Genomic DNA, 22669 nt, shown 5'->3' with positions numbered 1-22669 from the left:
AAATGAACTGAACTGCAAAAGTGAAACAATTTTATTAGTGAGACTTAAAACAGTAACACATAACATGTGTAATATCGTCCTAGTATGTTTTCTTTTTCCTTACAACATATATTTTCCATCTATCGTTCTTTGCCTTTTAGCATTGTCCTCTTTTAGTTAAAGACAAAAACTCGTAACTATTACTATAAATCAATGACTGAAATATCTAAGACACAGGTGCTTGCAGGAACAATGTACACAAACCATAATTAACTGGACAAGACATGAATTTCATAATTCTTTTTAATTGATAATAAAATTCTTTTGATTCATAATTCATTTAGTAATCTTGAAAACCAGCATGTATTAAGAGTCATTCCAAGTGAAAAAGTTCTTCATAAAACATAACACAAAGGACGTGTTAACCCTCTAGTGCCCAAACCCAATTATATCACTCAGAAAATTCTGACTTTTATAAATAATACTTACACTGGATGAAAAATCAAGTTTCAGGAAAACTGAAACTACTGTATATGGAAACCTTGCTGAAGCTTCATGTTGAAGTTTCATGTATAGTTTCCGCAATGCGGAAACCATTATATCGATTCAGCAAGTATCCGTTAGGTTTCAGTCAGCAGAAACTTACGTCTAAGATTCCTGATGGTTTCCGCAATGCGGAAACTAAATTTGAATCGTGTGAATATTTGTGTAAATTATTATGGAAAGATCAATCAGTTTCAGAACATTTCCTCTAGGTTTCAGTATGCTGAAACTTTAAGTTAAGATTCCTGATGGTTTTCGCATTGTTGAAACTAAATTTGAATCATGTGAGAGTTGTGTAAATTATTATGGAAATATCAATCAGTTTGAGAACATTTCCACTAGGTTTCAGTATGCTGAAACTTTAAGTTAAGATTCCAAATGGTTTACGCATTGCCGAAACTATTACTAAAATTGATTTGAGTTTAATAGTGATATCATTTATTTTCAACAGGTTTAAGTTTAATTCTAGCCTAATGATAATGAATCCGTACATACTAAAATGTATAGTAAGGTTTCAGCGTGACTGCGCAGCACAGTTAAGGCTGTCAATAAACTCCGTTCAGACAAAAAGTACGGGAAATGTGCATTATGACATCACAGTATATTACAAACCTCGAAAGTACTTATTTATCTATTCATTAGTAAAATTAACTTATACATATCTTTTAATTAAAAACAACAAATGCTATTACTTACAATTTCGATGTCCGTTATATCATACACACTGAAAAATAAGCGAGATGTCGTTCTCGCTGTACTACAAAATATGACGTCATATGCTTCAAAATGACGCATTAAGTTAAATCATTGAAGGCTATCGTGCAGTTTTATAGCGAAGAAAAATAAATGTCATACATTAACGGAAAAGTATAAATGAATATTTTGTTTAAAATTATTATTAGTAGAATGCTACCTATATAGTCTTATTTTCATTTTGTTAAAAGTATGCATCGTATAAAGAAGCCACCTCGGTTTTGTATAAAATATCGTTTATCTAAAATCTGAGTACCTAAATAAATCACTTAATTGCAAGGGCATACACTTACCTGATCCCGACAAACTTTTACATGTGAATTTGAAATATGCTATGTAACTTAAAAACTTCTACGATCCTTGTAAAATCTTACAAATTAATTATTTGTTAATGAAATTAACCCTGTGACCTTCAAAATTATTCAACTTAGCATTATAAATTACGGTTTCTACTAACAAATATTCTTATCTTAAAACGTTCGCACCATTTTTCAAAATCAACTATATAACATCAAGTTATTTCATAATTCAGCTGTGAATTTTGACATGATTATGCCCTTGCAATATTGAATTTTTTAAATGACCTCAAAACCACAAATACATCTGCTTGTATCATGCGACTGCCATATCACGTGACCACTATGAACATAAAATATTGTACTGTTATGTATATATTCTAAAAATATATTACATTTGAGTGACTGTTATTGATTTTAAAAAGGACATGCCAGTTTAACTAAAGTATACGTGTTTTCATCACAAAATTTTGCCCATATTTTTATTGACCGCCTTAACTGTACTGCGTGAAACTATATGTAAACATGTAACTATCTTCAAATGTGGCAAATAAGGCAATTAAGAACCTTACTAAGTAATCAATTGAATTTGAAACGAAAAACTGATGTATGATCTTGTTTAACGCATATGATGAAATCATTAATCTTAGGTACTCGGGCACGTGTATACATGTGTATACATTGTTTGTCCAGGTGACCTCCTCTGTGATTTTCCTGTATATTCTGTGTGGATTGCAGGATTTTTTCTGTCATGAGTGAACAAAAGACTGTTACGTAACATATACACAGTACGACGCGTGGTTTATAACTGGAGCCCGGCGGGAATTTTTTTCAATTTGTGTGTACCTGAGTTAGTAAAACTGATAAGTAAATTATAATTATTTAGTAAAATAAATTAATATACTTATTTTGTAAGACTCCTTCTCAAATCATTTAGTTATCATTTGAATGAACCATGAGGTACAGTAACTAATTAAGCAAACAAATTAAGGTAAAGTCGTTGTAAATTTTTACAAATCGTACCAAATATTCGTACAACCTGAAGTTTAGAGCTGATTCATTTCTTTTTTAATACCACGCCAACACATGTACACAGGAAGTTTTTAAAAAAAATTCTACAGTTGATAATTATTATAACAAGTAAAACCCACTTGGAGTTTGAGTCTAATATAATAATTGTTTAATTATTTACATGCATTTCAGACTTTACTACATGTATGACTGTATCATGATTTACTGGCGTCGGAAGCAAATTGAAAGGGGGGGGGGCTAGACTACTCCTCAGAAATATTGAGGAAAAACCCTTAAAAAACCCTAATTCCCCAAATCATGAAAATCCTAATCCGTGTCGGGGGGGGGGGGGGGGTGCTTAGTGCAAAGTTCATGAAACATGAACATGTTTCTGTTATAAGATATAATAAGAATTATTTATAATTTTACTGAAGTTATACGTTATATTACAAAATCAGTTTAAAATCCAGCACTAGCCATGTGGTGCACGTGATTTTAATCCCATTTTTAAAATTTGATTATACATTCGTATACATTTGATGTAGAAAGTATACCAAATAATTAAAATTATATTTTGTTTATATATCAGTCCGACGTGTACGTCTTACTTCCCGGCTTGTTTAACGCGTTTGTATTTTAATTTCATAAGTATTCTTAACGTACTGTCCATCGCATGACCAATCAGTGCACATGTGTAACTGTAAAATAATTGCCATCAATTCATCGTAGTTGTAAATTCACCGTACGGGTGAACGCTGTTAACCGGACCCCGTTAATTGATCGGTATCTAATTATATTTGTGATTTCTGTGTGTTCATGCAGAACCTGCTCTGTGATGAACATAATATTTTCACACCTCTATAGTTTGAATAAGAATATGACCGTGCTTAGAATCGCGGTGAAAATTGGACAAGTCAAGACTAACTTGTCAGTAAACTATATATGGCTCTATCATATTTAGTTTGGCAAAATCATCAGTACATGTAAATATAATATAGTTAAAGACAAAATCTGATACATATGTCTCATTAAGGTAGTCCATCCATAACTATCATATTTCATATCTAATAGATTGCAAGTTTGATCACTAAAATCTTAGTGTGATTTTAAGGAGTTTATTAAATAATAAAGTTTCACCTTTGAAATCTTTAAAAAAAAATTAATTTTAATAAATTTATCATATGTTGAAGTTAACATTGAAGTCTATGGGAAAAATGCATTTTTAAATATATTTCTTTATACAAGTATTTTTCTCACATTTCTCTTGGTAAAGAGTTGCAAAAGCTTTCTCCATCTTCGAATATGCTAAAATTATTCATAGTTTACCATACATATTTTAAGAAAATGATTTTTTTAATTTTCCCTAAGGGAAGACAACTCTTTGAAAAAGTCTTAAGTGCAAAAAGTTCATTTAATTGACTACATACATACACCCACGTTTGGTTTATGTCAGCCTCATAATTGCTTCAAAATATGTATTTGATGTAGTTTATATCAATCAAAATCGTTAAATTCACTTTAGTTATGGATGGACTACCTTAAAACTTGTTTAATTTCATTAGACATTTGTAAACAAACGGTCGGCCATTTTTTTTGGTTATTCACGTGTTACAAATACAATTGTAACAAACACACGCCAATTACTTTGTCGTATTTAACCAGGAAATACTGACTCCGACAGTTCTTATTTAAAATAAATGTATACATGTAAAAGTATACTATTCGGTAAAAAATGATAATTTTGATTAAACATTATTCGTTTTAAACTATGCCAAGATGCACTTTTCCAAGATTTAGCGGGTTCTGATTGGTCAGTATTGGCGCACTTTATGATTCCGAGCGAAGGTTAAAATGGACAAGAAGGTGCTGTTGTAAAATGGAGAATTGAGAAGCATTAATAGCCTCTACAACAAGGACATAATGCAGGAACGAAGAACTCATGTCAAGGTAACTTAATTCACAATATAGATACTCCCAATAACATTTTCAAGGCTCTAATTTATCTCTCATTTGTAAACGAGATCTCGCGCCATCAAATCAAGATTGCGTCATTTTTTCAAACTTGGTTCGGCGTTTTAACTTTTATTACAGTATCTCTTTTAAATATACGTTTTGACCAAATTAACCATTAACCAACTTTATATGCATGATAATCAAGATTATCCAGAGTATACACATATATAATTATATAAACGTCCCTAATATATGAATGCTTGGTTGGTAAACAAGACGAACAATGAATCTTTCGCACATTATACAATTTACAAACTCTACATGTAACGATAAAAATTTATTAATTAAATCCGGAAAATGAAATCTTTCACGTTTTTCTTTTTCAGCATTGACAGCATACAAAGTCAATGTTTCCGGTGATTAGTTGCATCCTCTGTTCGGTGATTCGGGTGAATGTTTTGACCAGCTGGACGATGTTAACGCAAGGTATTGCTTTGAAATTGATTATTTTCACCATTAAATTAGGGGGGGGGGGGGTGAAACACACTTATTGTTGATAAGTTTTTCCATTGTTCAACAAACAATAATTGAATCAAAATGAAAATAACATAGCTTCAAACATAAAATGAAACATTTTAGACCAGATACTACTGTAGTCATGATATGACATAGTTTAAACAGCAACTGGCAACTGCATAGTAGCTTCTGTATTCAGAATTTTATTCAGAATGCTTTTATTACATGTTAGGCTGAATGACTTATGTTTATTGTTTAAAAATCTAAATGAAACTTTATTATTCATGTTTAAGATAAATAGAACAGACATAAAGTACAACCCAGTGAAAGGAACAAGTTCATCGTGTAATGATGGTGTTATTGTAGATAAAGACAACAACTCCAACGTAGGGTTCTCTATTATGACTATATTTTATATCATAAGCTCTGAAATATTTAACAATACATGTATCACAATAAGTAATTTATCAATATCTCATCATCATAAAAATAACATAGATCACACATAATATATCATTGCATTGTATAAGAATCAAAACATCCATTTCATGATTTTGCCAAGCACAGTTTACAAGCAAGAGTTATTCCCCTTATCACAGTGCTAACTGATATATAAAGAGTTCAATAATATTTATCCTGTGTAAATGATTATGTAGATAGTTATTAATGTTTAATAAATAAAACATATTAAACTTAACTTAGGCAATAAGTATCAAATCTGATATTTATATATATATGCATACCTATGTGTGACACAAAGCCTAATTGATCTGCATCTGCATGATCCTTCTATATTCTTCAGGTATGGAATCTATATACATATAGCAATACTCTTAAAACTACATTTAGGTTATCTAGCTTAAGATTGTTAAAATAACAGTTATCAAATAATGAGTATTGCTCAAATACTAAGTTTTCACTCATGATAATTTACATTTAAATAGATTTACATTTCACTATATATCATTTACTTATCTAGCAAATATAATATACTTTATTAATAAGCAGTAATCTTAATAGCATAAAATATAAAACAATTACTTACAGTCTATAGATTTCTTCTTGGTCTTAAGATAAATACATCTGGTCAGTATGAAGATCAGATCAAAAAGGACAAAGCAAAGAGAGGGAATTTAAAGGACCAATGAAATTGAGAATTCAAAAAAAGAATTGACCATGTGATATATAATTAACTAAAACAGGTTTACACTGACCATAATGACCATTGTGATGTCATACTATATAAATAACTATGTAGCTATTTACATACTGTTAGGTTGTACATAAAGTTGTTTATATTGACAACTTTTATAGTAAATACTGTAAACTTATAATTTATAGAACTATTAATTAATAATTTCATGATAATGAAATTATGACTTAATTAATATGAAATATCACCCTATCACAATCGCAAGAAGAAGAATTTTAAAGCTACCACTGTCCAGAACTACTAAGTCTGCTGTAGCCATGATGTGATCATATGAGTGCTTCACCGGTCTGGACAATGCTCGAAAGTCCCCCAAAAAGGCCTATTTCCATAAACTACGACTCGGGTTACATCAACAACAGCCAAGGACACTGCTTATTGATTCGAATGGACACATCTCTACGACCCGACTAAACCTCTGCAGAACAAAACTTTTTTAACTGTAAAGTAGTCTCATTTCAAAAAACCTATAAACTATAAAAGTACTTTTTTTATATGATCAAATACCAGTATATTACAATGTCTGTCTGTAAGCTAGAATCTTAGAAAATCACATGGTTTTGACTTATTAAATGATTGATTAGACCTTGCAGATATTAACTTTCATTTTCTTAAATAATTTGTTATATTTGCAAATATTGCATAAAATATTAGACTCTATGTAACATATATCCTCACACTTCCAAGTTGATAAGTGTTAACTACTTTTTTTCCATTTTCTTTGTTTAAACATTTATTGATAACTTTTTAGGTTTTATTTGCAGCAATATATGAAAAATTAAGAAACCAATCTTAAATGTAAAAACACTGCACTAGGAGATGAATGCATGGGTCATAGAAATGATAAAATACATCAAACAATATTCAATTATGTCGTATATGAAAATATATAAAGACAATTACATATACCCCATGTATTACAATTTTTATATAACAACATTACTTGGATGGAAAGTTGTTTCCATGTGGGTTTCATTTTAATCTGTGTTATGTAACTAATATATAATTGGAATTAGCTTTTATATCATAAGTAAAATGCTGGTATTGAAGAGAATTGTAAGGTGAATGATCTGTGTGATACTTTGTATTTTATACATTCATGCTACAAAAAGCAAGTACATGTACATGTAGTAATACTTGTCATATATAAACAATGTATATTTTACTTCATGTCTTGGATTTAAAAATATTAATGTAGGTAAAGTGGTGAAATGTAGGAAGGTAAACCGTGTGTAAAGAAGAATATTCATCAGGAACGAAGTGTGTTGCAATCAGCATAATTAATTAAATGTGTACATCATATTTTTGCACATGATTTGACAGACTGCTCCATTGTTAGCTTTTTATTGGCCAACAAGCTTTTCATATCTCCCTTTGGGTCATCTATTAAATACTGACAGGCTTATGATATTAAAATCTGATCAGTTGGTACATCATGGGTGGAAATGAAAAGTTCACTTTGGACTTAATGGATTATCAAAAAAATGATATCAAATCCTGTTCTATTGTAAAACATTAGATTATATTACTAACAAAGAAAAGGTTTATCCCAACTTGTAAGTGGGTTACTTTGACCTCATTTTGGAATTTATTGACATATTCAAATCAAATCTGGGTCATACCTCTATAGTCAACTACTATCTTGTAGTGTATTTTTTTTTAAAAATGGATACTTTAGACTTTCAAAAATATTTTATGGTGTACATATTCATTGTTACAGTAGTTCAAAACAAATTGAGACAAGTGTATCATGTTCATGTAACAGTGAAGTTTTCTTTGTTTATTCATGTACGTGCAGTTATTTTGTAAATTGTATTCATATTTTTAAAAAAGTAAGATCTTTGTTGCATTTTTAAAGGGAGATTTGATAGGCATTTAATCGAGATGAAAAAAAATACAAATGTAAAGATTTCTATGGGAGCTTTTTTTCTTGTGCAATTTTATCATTTTTTAAATAAAAGTCCTTAATAAGGGAATTGCCATATGGATGTTTCTCCATTAATGTATCTTGGCTGTATTTTATTTATTATTGGAAACAATTTCAGATTTTTGAACAAAATAAATTTGGAACTGTTTGAAATTGTTTTGTTTTTACATAAAGTAGAAACCTTGCTCAGCTTTTGTGAAAGCAAAACTATAAAAAGTTTCAGTTAGTTTCAGTTGCGGAAACCCTTTGTAAACAATATGTTTCCCATTTGTATATTGAGGTTGAAACTATGCAGAAACTTCAAGTTTCAGTAAGTTTCCGTCGGGGAAACCATTTGTAAACAATATGTATCCCAAACGTATATGGAGATTGAAACTATGCAGAAATTTCAAGTTTCAGTAAGTTTCCGTTGCGGAAACCATTTGGATTCATGGACAGCCTAAGTTTCAGCACTGCGGAAACTTAATGAAACTTGAAGTTTCCGTGCTGAAACCTGTCGGAAACTTAAAGTAACCTTAAGTTTCCGCAGAGTTTCCAAAGGGTTTCCGCAGCGCTGAAACCAGATATTTCATCCAGTGTTACATCATCATTTTTGACTAGGAATCGGATAGTTTTACGCAATATCTTAATTTTTTAACAATTTACAGCTTGTAGCATATATGCTACACTGGGCATTACCACTTCATGTTGCATATTTGATACAAATACTCAAGCATTTCAATTTGAAGATACATTTAATTTGCTAAAACATTTGAGTAACTAACATCAATAACAAAATAAACAAATAACAAACTTAGAATTTTAAAGTTTTAACAGCATTATTAACAGTTCAAACTAGAGTAATCAATTGTCAAATCTGAACTCATGTATGGCACTGATGAAAAAGCATTGTTTTAAAGCTTTTCATTTTTCTGAAAAATGAAAAGCTGTAAAACAGTTTCTGTCTTTGTTTAGACAAAAATGAGCATTGCATTTAATGCATTTGACATAGGAGAATCCTTCACAGTACTGGTATTTGCAACGTTGACGGTTTGCATCCCATAAAGGAAAGTGGTCTAGGCAGTCCTGACTCACATCGAGAGTGGGTTTCCTAGTCAGTGGTTTGGGAAGAGATGGTTGTGGTGACAAACCTGCTGGCTGTCCAACTTTAGATTTAAATTCGATCAACCCCGATGCAACATCTCTGATGAAGTTGCAGAGCTTCATTGGTTTCCGATGTAATAGACTACAGTGTGGCTTATACCAGAGCCATGCATTAACAGCAGCGATAAGAATGGTGTGCCAAAAAATGTACATGTACCATCTTCTGGATTTCATTTTTTGTTTATACAGGGAAACCAGAGAATCCAAAAGGTCAACACCTCCCATCAATTTGTTGTATGTTTCAAAAATGTTAGGCCACTTTACTATGATGAATTGCTTTGCCTTTTTGTCCCATCTCCGAACCTCTCCAATTGGATTCAAACCAACGTATGATGATACAACATCCACGGATTTGTTGTCAAACCACCTCAACGCTATTATGTTACAGGATGTTTCAACTTTGAAGTCAACAGATACCCTTCCTTCTTTCTTTAATATTCTTTTTCTGACTTAAGAATACAACCCTTCAGCCTGTTAGATCTTACTGTGCCTACGTACCAGAGTGATCTATCCTGTAAAGCATTTAACTAAAGGCAGGGAGGTAAAATAATTATCTGCAAATATTTTGTAATTACGTGGCTCCAGTGTTGAACATAACTTTAGGACAACATCACCACCAACACAAATAGAATTTGCAGCCTTCTCTGAACTACCTTGGTACACATCAAAATCGTAGAGAATGCCTAATGCATGCTCTTCCCCATAGCTTGAATCCCCATGGATTTGGTTTACCCCGAATATATTGCTTCAGACTAGACTTCCCCTTGAAGGACACCATAATTTCATCAACTGCATGATTTTCTTCAGGTGGTATCTCAAGAAATCTGTTTCTCAACTGTTCAATCCATGGTCTTACCTTCCATAGCTTGTCTTTCTTTTGGTCATCAGTGACTGACATATTGTTAATGAAGTGAATCATGGTAGCAATTTTTTCATACCTATTTCTTGATATTGCATCTGCAATAGGAGGAAAACGACTGTCTGTCTCCCAATAAACACGAACTCTTGGCATCTGGACAAGGCCCATTCTCAAGTACACGCCAATCATAATTAAGGTCTTCCGTTTCCAACGGAAGACCTTATAGTGATTGTAATGTTTCTTTTTATTAAGGTCTTCCGTTTTCAACGGAAGACCTTATAGTGATTGTAGTGTTTTTTTTCTTTCTTTGTTTCTTTCTTTCTTTCTTTTTCCCAATTTTTGTCGGCAGAATTTCTCAGAGATGGCTTGATATATTTTCGTGAAATTTTCAAGACTGATAGAGAATGATAATATCTCGAGGCGTTTTTCTCATTTTTTAAAAATCTATTTCCGGTCGTCCGTTTCCTGTCCCGCGTCCAAAAACCTTGTTCCCTCGAGATCTTAGAATCGGCAAATACTTGAACATCGAAACTCTGTGGGATGATGGACCTGTGTATGTAGATGTGTTTAAACTATTTTGTTTTGCTCGTCGTAACTTCCGGTCGTCACCGGAAGCACTTCAAAAATAATTATTGTTACGCATTAAATTCCTTTTTCATGAAATAAATATTTAAGTATAAATCTATACATAAGTCAACTATGCGATGTTAAATCAACAAAAAAATTCGACTTCCGGTGAGACATCTCAATCATCTCAGGTAGCTTTTTTAAAACATATTTTGTACCCGCGAGATCTCAGAACCTATAAGTGATCAAGACACGAAACTTTTATGGATGATAGACATTTGATTGAAGATGTGTTTAACCGGTTTCATTTTGTCTTCCGTCACTTCCGGTCCACAATGGAAGAGTTCAAACAAATCAAGCTGTTTATCAGTTTAACTGTTTTCCTTTGATATTTTTAGTTAGATAGATGAAAAATAATGTACAAAAGGCAAGTATACAAGAAATATCTAATACAATTTACATTGAACACTTCCGTTTGTCCGTTTCCTGTCCCGAGACAAAAAACCTTATATCGACGAGATCTAAAAAACGGTAACGACTTCAACAACCAAACTTTGTAGGATTATAAACCTGTGTATGGACACGTGTTAACACTATTTTGTTTTATCCGGCATAACATTCGGTCATCACAGGAAGTACACCCAATTTTGATTTTTTAAAAAAATATTTTGGTTTTTTAGCATTGAAGTAACATTTTAGCTATAGAAATACAAAAAGTCATCTACACATGGTAAAAAAAAATTCTACTTCCGGTGAGATGTCTCAAATATCTCAGGTAGCTTTTTTGAAAATCATTTTGTACAAACAAGTTTTCAGAATCTATAAGTGATCAAAGCGCAAAACGTTCATGAATGATAGAAATTATATTGAAGATATGTTTAACCGGTTTCATTTTGTCTTCCGTCACTTCCGGTCCACACAAGAGGAGTTCAAACAAATCGAACTTTTTGTCAGTTTAACTGTTTTTCATTGATATTTGTAGTGACTTCGATGAACAATAATGTACAAAAGACAAGTATACAAGAAATATTTAATACAAATTACATTGAACGCTTCCGTTTGTCCGTTTCCTGTCCCAAGACAAAAAACCTTATTTCGACGAGATCTCATAAATGATGTCGACCTGAACAATCAAACTTTGTGGGATGATAGACCTATATATGTACATATTTTTAAACTATTTTATTTTGTTCGGCGTAACTTCCGGTTGTCACCGAAAGCACTACAAATAATATGTTTTTTCTTTATTTATTTCTTTTACATGGAATGAATATATCAGTATACAATCTTAGATGTGTCATCTTTATAATGTTAAATTTTCAAATAACTGTTCCTTCCGGTGAGATATCTCAAATATCTCTGTGTAGCTTTCCCTTTTACAAATTTGATGCCCGCAAGATTTTTGTCACTGTAAGTGAATGAAGCACAAAGCTTTCATGAATGAAAGACATTTGCTTGATGATAGGTTTAGCGGGTTTTATTTTGTCAACTGCCACTTCCGGTTTTCACCGGAAGGATTCAAATAAATCATATTTTTAACAACCAAACTTTATAACCTGTTTTGTTTAGTTCGGCATTACTTCCGGTCATCACAGAGAGTACTTCAAAAATTGATTTCTTTTTCAATCTCGTTGTTTTACATGGAAGTAACATCTGGATATTTCATTTACAATACTTATCATATTAACTATTTTCTCTTTGTAAGAGAAGCAATGTCTACGGTTAAATTGATTCATGTATATCAAAACGGAAGACCTTTTTGTTGCTTTTGCAACAAGAGTCTAGTTAAGGTCTTCCGTTTCCAACGGAAGACCTTATAGTGATCGTTAGGTTTTTTCTTTCTTTCTTTCTTATTATTAAGGTCGTCCGTTTTCAACGGAAGACCTTATAGTGATTGTAGTGTTTTTTCTTTGTTTCTTTCTTTTTTTTCCCTTTTTTGTCGGCAGAATTTCTCAGAGATGGTTTGATAGATTTCCCTGAAATTTTCAGGGATGAGAGAGAATGATAATATCTCGAGCCGTTTTTTTAATTTTTTAAAAATTCATTTCCGGTCGTCCGTTTCCTGTCCCGCGCCAAAAAAACCTTGTTCCCTCGAGATCTCAGAATCGGCAAGCACTTGGACATCCAAACTTTGTGGGGTGATAGACCTATAGTTGTAGATGTGTTTAAACTATTTTGTTTTGTTCGGCGTAACTTCCGGTCGTCACCGGAAGCACTTTAAAAATAATTATTTTTAAGCATTAAATTACTTTTCCATATAATAAATATATAAGTACAAATCTATACATAGGTTATCTATGCGATATTATATCAACAAAAATTTTTTATTTCCGGTGAGATAACTCAATTATCTCAGGTACCTTTTTTAAACCATATTTTGTACCCAGGAGATCTCAAAAATTAAAAGTGTTCAAAGCAAGAAACTTTCACGGATGATAGACATTTGATTGAAGATGTGTTTAACCAGTTTTATTTTGTCTTCCGTCATTTCCGGTCCACACGGGAAGAGTTCAAACAAATCAAGTTGTTTTTCAGTTTAACTGTTTTCATTCGATAGTTTCAGTTACTTTGATAAATAATAATCTGAGATAGGCAAGTAAACAAGAAATAATAAATTAAATTTTCATTGAGCACTTCCGTTTATCCGTTTCCTGTCCCGAGACTAAAATCCTTATTTCGACGAGATCTCTAAAACGGTGACGACTTGAACAACCAAACTTTGTAGGATGATAGACTTATGTTTGTACATGTGTTAACGCTATTTTGTTTTATCCGGCGTTACTTCCGGTCGACACAGGAAGTACACCCAATTTTGATTTTTTTAAAATCTGTTAGTTATTTAGCATAGGATAACGTTTTAGCTATAAAAATACAAAAGTCATCCACAGATGGTATTAAAAAAAATTCTACTTCCGGTGAGAACTCTTAAATATCTCAGGTAGCCTTCTTTTTTAAAAACAAAGTACCCACAAGATCTCAGAAACTGTGCTAGATCAAGACTTATATAGATAATGGACATTGATTGAACATGTGTTTAACGGGTTTCATTGGGACCTACGTCACTTCCGGTTAATACTTGAAACGTTCAAAAGCAATAGAACTTTTTTTAAAACTTTTAACTTTTTCAAAAACATTTTACTCAATGTGATGAACAGTAACGTACGTAGGTAAATGAACTAAAATATCTACTTTCCGTTTCTTAAATCACTTCCGTTTGTTCGTTTCCGGTCCCTTGATAAAAACCTTTTTTCAACAAGATATTACAACTAACGAAAACTTGAACATCCAAACTTCGAGGAAAGACAAAATGTACATGTATCCATTTTCTGTTTACAAGATAACTGGATTTTTTGTGCAGATTAAACCATGAGGAACGGAAGACCTTTTTGTTGCTATAGCAACAAGAGTCTAGTTTCAATTTCTTTTTGTGTAGTCGAAAGCTGAATTCCCTCTTTCTGCATTGCGTAAAGGTTTGTTTGTTCCGATATATTTGAAATCATATGGTCAGTAACCATGAGTTTGAAAAACTGGAGTGGAGTCTTGAGCAATCCATCAGGAGGAGCCTCCTCAAGTTTTCCCGTAAAATCTGTGCTTGGCTCTTTGTACTGCTTGTTTGACCAATTCCATTGCTGGTTTTGCAGCTGAGGTAGTCCATCTAAAAGGTCCGCATCTTCAGTTATGTCATGTAAGCTCAATTACCTGAGAGGAGGATCTCTATGATCTCTATTCTGCTTTTTTTAATTGATGTAAGCTGCTAAGGGGATATTTTCGGACTCAGAATCACTGTCGAGAACAGAGGTAGACTTTTGGGTTTTCGGTTTTTTTTTTAGCTGATATAAAGTCTCAGAATCATCAAGGTCAGAATCAGAATCATCACAGTTACTAGAATTTGAAGACAGTTCATCCAAATCACATTTTCTTAATTTAAATTCATCACCGGAACTTTCAAAATCATCAATATCACTTTCATCATTCCTGATTTGGTTAACAAGATCCCGAACCTTTTTAGCAGCTTCCCTTTGTTTTCTATCCATTTTGACACTGATAAAAAATAAATGAACATTAGAAATGACAGAAGTGAACATTCAAAGTATATTGAATGATTTATTTGCAAAATACAGATTTACTAATGCAAAACTTTTACAATTGTATCAGGATAAAGTTTATGTTTTATTTTAGTGTAAAGCAAGTATTTAATGCCCAATGTTTCATATGTGATACATAGATTCAGCTGATAGTCATTTATTAATAAGCAAAAAATAACTACAATCTTTCGAAATTAATTGTGTAGTATTTACTGTACATAACAATAAACACAACAAACAACAGCTTACTTTTTAGTTTTCAAGTATTTTTAATGTTTAGAGTGGCCAAAATTTAAATGTGCGGTATTTCTGTAAATGCCCGGTGTATCATATAATATACAAAAAAAAATAATTCCCGATGTATCACATATGCAACACATTATTTCAAATAAATTTTTGTATATATTCATGTATTACTTTAGGGGTTTTTCATACCCCAATCAATTATTTGATCCTTTTGAAAGATATTTTTTAAAGTGTTTTTACAAATACTCACTATAAACTCTAGAAATTGACTGAGGAAACTCTGGCTCTGAACAGTGTTACGTTCTTCATGGAGGCAGCCATGTTTGATAGGGTAAACAAGTCATGTGACGTAGAGTTAGATTAAAATCCGAAACTAAACTTTGCTAATATGATAGTGGAGAGTTCAAATCAAAGGGAGATAATTTATTATACACTAAAATTATCATTAAGCATATTATCTAAGTCCATGTAGCATATATGCTACATGGGGCACTAGAGGGTTAATACACGTTACCACACAATATTCTATTGATTTAATAAACAAAAATTCACACTAAAGAATATTTCACAGAAGTGCATTAAAGAAACAATGCTTGACAAATAGTTTGGGCGGTGCGTTTAAGAATACCAAGAAACGTGTGATATGAGCGTTGTTCATCTTAAAGTCACTCTCATTGCAGGCACATAGCATCGGTTTTGAAAGTTGGTGAGGGGCAAAATAATCTAAAAAAAACTTGACGAGCAAAAAAACACAAAAACAAAAAATAACAAACAAACAAAAAGGGGTTTTCAAGATCATGAAACATCATCCGGAGGGTTGGAGGTGGGATAGGGGAGTAGTGGGCATATCCTTAACACTTCATAAAACAATAATATTGCTGTTAGTTTCCTTCTTTCCATTACATTTTATACATCACCCCCCCCCCCTAAAAAAAAGTGGAAGGCCGACCCATTTTAATTCACTTTTTTACATCTTATATAAAACACAATGTTTGCTGCAAGAAAGAGTGAGGGAGGGGGTGTGCAGGCCCTACTGCCCCCCCCCCCCTCCCCCGTCTCCTTTGATGCTACGTCCCTGCATTGAGATGATGCAACCTAGTTGTCTCTGAAAATATATTAAACAGTTTTGTCCAGTGGCTCTGGTTATTTAATAAGCAGTTGAAAATTCTATTGCATTGATATTTGGCGATTTGGATCCATCCTTTTACATGTATTTTACAAGGGAATCAATAAAAGTACATATATTGAATCATTTAAAAGATGGAAATAAACCAATACAAGCAGGCAATGAACAGATGTTTACTGTCACCATCTTATTAAAAGAGAGAAATGCGCACTGTTGTTAATAATTAGCGGTGAAATAATGTAACTTTTAATTTGTGTTATGAGAGTATGAACAATATTTTGATGCATTTTTTTTATTCTAAATGTCAACATCCGTAGAACATTAATATGTTATTTATATGATGGACGTTTAATTTTAATATATATTTATTATCAGCACAGTCACAAATCGTTATTTCGTATATTGCTTTGTAGTTATGTAAAAAATATAGTTTTTTCCCATAATTGAAGCAGGTTTTTCTCTCTCTCTCTCCCTCTCTCTCTCTCTCTTGATTCCTTCTACGCTTAGTAAACTGGAAAACCTAAATGTATCAAGAGTCATTCCAAGTGCAAAATTATTAAACTTCATAACACATAACACAAAGAACGTGTTATTACACGTTAGCGCACAATGTTCAATTGGTTATAAACAAAAATTCATATCAAAGGGTATTTCACAGAAGTGCATTTAAGAATCAATGCTTGACAAATAGGCTACTTTGGGCGGTGCGTTTTAAGAATACCAAGAAAAGTACGATATCGGCGTTGTTCTTCCTAAAGTCACTCTCATTGCAAGCACATAGCATTGTTTTTTAGAGTTTGGGAGGGGCAAAATTATCTAAAAAAAAATTGACAAGCAAAATAAAAAAAAAAGAAAGGGGGGGGGGTCAAGATCATGAACATCATCCGGGGGGGGGGGGGGGGGGGGTTGGGGTGGGGTGGGGGTGGGGGTTAATGGTGGGGGTAGGCAGAACATAGCTAAAACTTCATATAACAATAATCTTGCTGTTAGTTTCCTTTCTTTCAATTCAGTTTTATACATCCTCCCCTAAAAAGTGGGAGGCGTACTCCACTTAATTCACATCTAAAATAAAACACAATGTTTGCTGCGAGAAAGAGTGGGGGGGGGATGTGCTGGCCTTACTCCCCCCCCCACCCCCACCCCCTCATCCTCTGATGATGCGTCTCTGCCTTGAGATGATGCAACTTGTTTGTCTCTGAAAATATACTAAACAATTTTGTTCAGTGGCCCTGGTTATTTAATAAGCAGTTAAAAATTATATTACCATGATATTTGGCGATTTGGTTCCATCTTCTTACATGTATTTTCCAAGGGAATCAATAAAAATACATATATTGAATCATTATATTGAACGAGAACAATTGGTTTATATAACAACATTTAAAAGATAAAAAATAAACCGATACAAGCAGGCTATTAACAGATGTTTACTGTCATCATCTTATTAAAAGATGGAAATAAACCGATACAAGCGCGCAATAAACAGATGTTTACTGTTATTATCTGATTAAAAGAGAGAAATGCGCACTGTTGTTAGTAATTAACTGTGAAATATTGTAACTTTAAATTTGTGTTATGAAAGTATGACAATGTTTTGATGCATTTTGTTTGTGCTAAATGACAACATCCGTAGAACAATAATATGCTATTTATTTGATATATGTTAAATTTAAATATATATTTATAAACAGCCCTCTCACAGATCGTTATTTACTATATATTTTTCTAGTTATGTAAAAAAAATATACAGTTTTCCCCATCATTGAAGCAGGCTCTCTCTCTCTCTCTCTCTCTCTCTCTCTCTCTCTCTCTCTCTCTCTCTCTCTCTCTCTCTCTCTCCTTTGATTAAAAACTCCTAACACTTACAATAAAGTAATGATTGAACAATCACCGAAAACGTTTATTCAGCACACTTTTATTGAACGTTAGATATTTATCGATATCTTAGACGCGGGTATGTTAATAAACAATGTACACAAACCATAATGAACTAGACAAGATATGAATATCATTATTTTTATTTAATTTATAATAACATTCTTTTGATTCCTACTACGCTTTGTAAACTTGAGAACCTACGTGTAAATGTATTAGGAGTCATTCCAAGTGCAAAATTATTAAACTTCATAAAACAGAACAAAAGGACGTGTTATTACACGTTTATCTACATCGAACAGACGGAAACAACTGTAGAGAAGAAAACTCTAGCTAAAACTGAATCAAGCATATGTAAAATAGATGTTTATTGTCATCAAAGCTCTTTCTACAAAACAAAAATTGCATTGTTCATCGTTTACTTCCGAGACTTCACTCAAATTCTATCGTCTCTCGATGCTTTTCTCTGTTTGTTAGTAAACTGAATTTGATATTTTACAAAAATTTGAATGCACTTGAATGTAATGTTTTACATAAGTGTTTAAAAGAAAGAGTGCTTGACAAATAATTGGGACGTTTTAAATTAGGTACATGTATACTAGTTAAGTGTTTAAAAGAAATAATGCTTGACAAATAATTGGGACGGTGTATATTAGGTACATGTATACTAGTTAAGTGTTTAAAAGAAAGAATGCTTGACAAATAATTGGGACGTTTTAAATTAGGTACATGTATACTAGTTAAGTGTTTAAAAGAAATAATGCTTGACAAATCATTGGGACGGTGTATATTAGGTACATGTATACTAGTTAAGTGTTTAAAAGGAAGAATGCTTGACAAATAATTGGGACGTTTTAAATTAGGTACATGTATACTAGTTAAGTGTTTAAAAGAAATAATGCTTGACAAATTATTGGGACGGTATAGGTACATGTATACTAGTTAAGTGTTTAAAAGGAAGAATGCTTGACATATTATTTGGACGGTGTCAGGCACGTAGGGTCGTTTTTGAAAGTGTGTGTGTGGAGGGGGGGGGGGTGAGACTCATCCAAATACAATTATGAGGGGGGGGGGGGTAGTGTACCTTTAACTTCACTGATTATTTCCTTATTTTCAATTTAATTTTTTTACATGGCTCCATTAAAGTGGGGGCCAACTCCATGTTAATTTATTTTTTTGTATGTAAATTTAAGAAAATTAAGAAAAATCTTTGCTGCCAATAAAGTGCGGGGGGGGGGGGGAGGCAGGTCCCCTGGGTCTTGATGTAACGTGCCTGGGTGTGTATTAGGTACATGTGTACTAATTACTGCTCTCAGTAAAGTCAATCCCATTGAGATGCTGTAACTTGTTTCTCTCTTAAGATATGTATCACAATTTTATCCAGTGGCTTTAATTTAAAAAAAAATTCTTTCAAGTCCTAAGATGATAAAATAATTGTATAAACAGGATGAATGGCGATTTTGTTCCTACTTCGCCTACTACTATACCTTATGTATTAAACGTAGAAGTCAACTTAAGTTTGTAATTATCAAATTCCACAAGAGAAATTAGTTTGAAAAACAGCATTTGAAAGACGAATGTAGTTGTGAGGGAAAAAAAAATTATGCAATGCTTTTTATTTCACACATTTTATCATAAGTATCGTTTTACAAGCGTTAAACAAAAATTCGGATGAAGCAGCTATAATTAATCTAAATAGGAATATAAGCATTGTTCTCTGTAATGCCATTTGAATTGAGATAACGTAATTTTTATTTGGTAATCTGTCTCCATAAGTGTAGTGGATGTAAAACAACAATGTGCTAATGCTAATATTTAAATCCTTTGATTTAGAATAATATCTGTGTCATCTGTTTTACTTTCTTCTTTTAAAACTTTGAATTGTCATATGTATCTAAAACAGGACACATGGTTATATCGTATTGGGTTATCTATACGTGTCACACCATGTAGAATCACGCATAAGGGGGTCGTGATGGGTGTAAGACAGGGGCCGTGATTTTAAAACGGTGAAAGTAATTAAGTCATCGAGTATTCAAAGACTTAGTATGTTTAATTAAAATCGATTTGGATAACCAAAAGTATCGCAAGGAAGACAGTGAGGATTGGTAAACTACCTCTAGTAACATGGGAGTTAAGATATCTTTGGAAAAACTCAAACACTTCAAATATATGCAGGTGGGCTAGGCGCAACGTATTTTAGGGTATTTTAATAAAAATTTCGAATCCTACTGCAGAACGTCCAAGTTTTATCGTCCAAAATCAATCCATATGAATAGAAAATCTACATTTATAAAAATAAAACCATCCCACATGTATCAATTGAGGAGCATTCGATCGAAAAGCCGATGTGGCGTAGGGGGCTGTGATTTTGTGGCGAAGAGGGATGTGAATCGATCTTCGTTATTTTATCATAAGTCAGTTTTTTTTACAGATGTGTGAGAATAGAGAGGATTTTTTAAAACATTATATGCATTTACACTATATTGCCCCCCCCCACCCCCCCCCCCCCCCCCTCCATGTCCTGAACCCCTGACACAGGGGCCATGCATTTCTCAATTTAGGTAGAAAAGTTAGTGGACTTCATAACCATGTCTTCAGTTTTTTGCCCACATGTGTGGGAGTAGAGAAGAAAATTGTCTGAGATTTAATACATTTTTACTATATGGCCATATTGGCCCCACCCGAGAGCCTGAACTCCTGACACAGGGGTCATTGTTGACACAATTTTTGTAGAGAGCCTCATGGACATCATAATCATGCATTTAGTTTTTAACAAATACATATAGAAGTAGAGAAGAAGATTTTCTTAGATTTAATACATTTAAATTATAAGGCCATATTGTCCCAACCCTGGAGTCAGAAACCTTGACCCAGGGATAATGAATTTCACAATTTCGGTAAAGGACCTCATGGACATCATAACCAGGCAACCAGTTTTTAACTAATATATGGGGGAGTAAAGAAGGTTTTCTAAAATGTAATACATTTTTACTATATGGCCATATTGACCGAACCCTAGAGCAAGAATCCCTGACCCAGGGGCCATGAACACAATTTTGGTAAAGGGCTTCATGGACATTATAACTATGAGACCAGTTTTTTTCCTCAAATGTGTGGGAGTAGATAAAAAGATTCTTGATTTTTTTTTGCATATTTGGCCCCACCTGTGACGCGCAGAGGTGGTAGAGTGTAAGCCTTCTGTCTTACGGATCCAATTGAGGGTCAGCTCAAACTTAGTGATCACAAGTCCAGTATTTCTTTCTCAAGCGGTTTTTATTAAGCGTGATCGTAGAGTTACAACAATTAAAAGCAGCCCAAATCAAGAGTCTAAGAATCTCTATAAGTGGTATCTCTCTAAATCTCTTCAACATCATTTTACATGGGTATATATAACATTTTACTTGTGATGGACAGTTCCGACTAGTTTGGTCCATCTACGATGATCATGAGTGAACATTTAGTGTTCAAAATTAAGATTAATATTTTATTTCTAAATTAAGTAACAAAACTGTCAAAACTGCCAATCAAAGAGTCTGGATGCAGGATGTGAGTCTCCAAGTCCTGGGTCTCGGAGTCCCCCACCTAGTATGAGGCATCACTTACTCATAATACGTTCATTCATACATAGCATAAAAGGTTACAAAGGTTAATATATAGAATACACAATACATGACTCAATATAGAGTACTAGAGCTATCGTTGCAGACACAGAATCGCCAAATTTGACACTTCTTTTTAAAATCTCAATTTGGATATTATTATGCCCGTATTATTCACCTGGTTTAATAACATCATTTAGAAATACTACGCATTGCTACAAGAGCCACATAGTTCATTCTGTTAATTATCATTAACACCATTCAGTGCGCAGTATTTAGGTACACATAAATATCCTAGTGAGCATTATGTAATACTAGCAATTCAAGGTCATACCATGGCTATCTGTTTACATACGTCCTCCAAACAAAAGAAATATCCCGAAGGGAGATTTCTCATGCCTGGCGCCCGGAATAGGAAAGCGTCCTTGATCTACCTTTGATCAGACGAACCTCCTAGTGGCATACCAGTCAGAACATCTATGTTATGAGATAGTATTAAGTGACATGTTTCCACCTCCGGTTTGGAACATCATACATTTACTAAAACAAATCTATAACCAGGATGTATACATGTACATAAAATCATATGGCTTGATTTTATCGCATTACAGTCATGAAAACAATAATGAATAAAGTATGACAAAAATGACCAAGATGAAATAACCATAGTTGAATATAATCGTACTTAATCATCAAAGTAATACTAAGTATGGTTAAGCTTAATGTCACATATATATACAAAGTCAAGACATGCTTGTAAGTTCACAAAATATCTCTTCCTTCTTAGGGGCGAGGTTAGCGTCATAGGTTCGGAGTCCATCGGTTTCTTCCTGAAGTTCTCCAGAGTGAATCACCAAATACAAGATTTACATTAGCACAAGATAACGCACATTTTTACTTTGACACATTTCACATTTTTTAATTTTCGCTAAATTTCACAATCCTTTCATTAGGAACACACAACTTCTTCGCGGCTGT

At 32.9% G+C, this 22669-nt stretch overlaps 1 protein-coding gene and 1 long non-coding RNA gene across 2 annotated transcripts in view; one reads left to right on the top strand and one right to left on the bottom strand.

Moving 5' to 3' along the window:
• LOC109618231 (scavenger receptor class F member 1-like) overlaps positions 1 to 22669 on the bottom strand; it is a 248321-nt gene that overhangs the window by 10277 nt on the left and 215375 nt on the right. The window lies entirely within an intron of this gene.
• Positions 4360 to 8290, top strand: LOC136269791 (uncharacterized). Its single transcript, XR_010707322.1, has 3 exons — positions 4360 to 4529; positions 4922 to 5021; positions 5345 to 8290. It is a non-coding gene; the product is annotated as an uncharacterized lncRNA (long non-coding RNA).

Source organism: Magallana gigas, chromosome 1 (assembly GCF_963853765.1).
Source record: "Magallana gigas chromosome 1, xbMagGiga1.1, whole genome shotgun sequence".
NCBI lineage: Eukaryota > Metazoa > Mollusca > Bivalvia > Ostreida > Ostreidae > Magallana > Magallana gigas.
This window is presented reverse-complemented; position numbering and strand designations above follow the sequence as displayed.